Here is an 858-nt window from a genome sequence, read left to right as displayed (position 1 = left end):
ACAAGCCATGGACTGAGAGAAAATATTTGTAAATCATACATCTAACAAGGGGCTAATATCCAAAATATATGAGGAACTCAACTCAGTGGCAAGAAAGCAAAACATCTTTTTAAAAAACAGGCAAAGGATCTAAACAAACTCTTCTCAAAAGAAGAGATACAAATGATGAAAATATTTATGAAAGAAACTCAACATCTCTAATACACCAGGGAAGTGCAAATTAAAACCACAAGGAAAAATCGTCCCATAGAATGGCTAATATAATAAAGGTACAAGATAACAAGTGGTGATGAGGATGTGAGAAAAAGTAAGCTTGCACACTGTTTGTGGAAATATAAATTAGCCATTTTGGAAAATAGTATGGAAGTACCTGAAAAAAATAGAATTTCTCTAAAAATGTAACTATTATATAATTCAGCAAATTTACTTCTGGAAAAATGTCAATTATATTTCAAAGAGACAAGTAATAAGTGGAAAATTCTATGTATTTATTCATGTGATTCCAATTTCAATAGTTTTTTTTTATTAATTTTATAGATCCATATTTCCATACAGTAGAATATTCCTCCTGCCTGAAGGACTTTCTTTAACATTTCTTATAGTATATGTCTGTTGGTAACAGATACTATCTGCTTTTGTATGCCTAAAAAAAGTCTTTATTTAGCTTCCTTTTTGTCATATTTTCACTGAGTATAAAATTCTCACTTGACGGGTCGTACTTTATTGTTGTCATACTTAAAAAATGTTACCATGCCATCTTCTTACTTACATGGTTTCCAATAAGAAATCTGCTGTCATCCTTATCACTGCTGGTCTGAACATAACGCACCTTTTTTCCAAGTCACTTTTCCTAACTTT

This window comes from Sapajus apella, unplaced genomic scaffold, assembly GCF_009761245.1.
Source record: "Sapajus apella isolate SASKATOON/1434 unplaced genomic scaffold, GSC_monkey_1.0 scaffold54, whole genome shotgun sequence".
Taxonomy (NCBI): Eukaryota; Metazoa; Chordata; class Mammalia; order Primates; family Cebidae; genus Sapajus; species Sapajus apella.
This window is presented reverse-complemented; position numbering follows the sequence as displayed.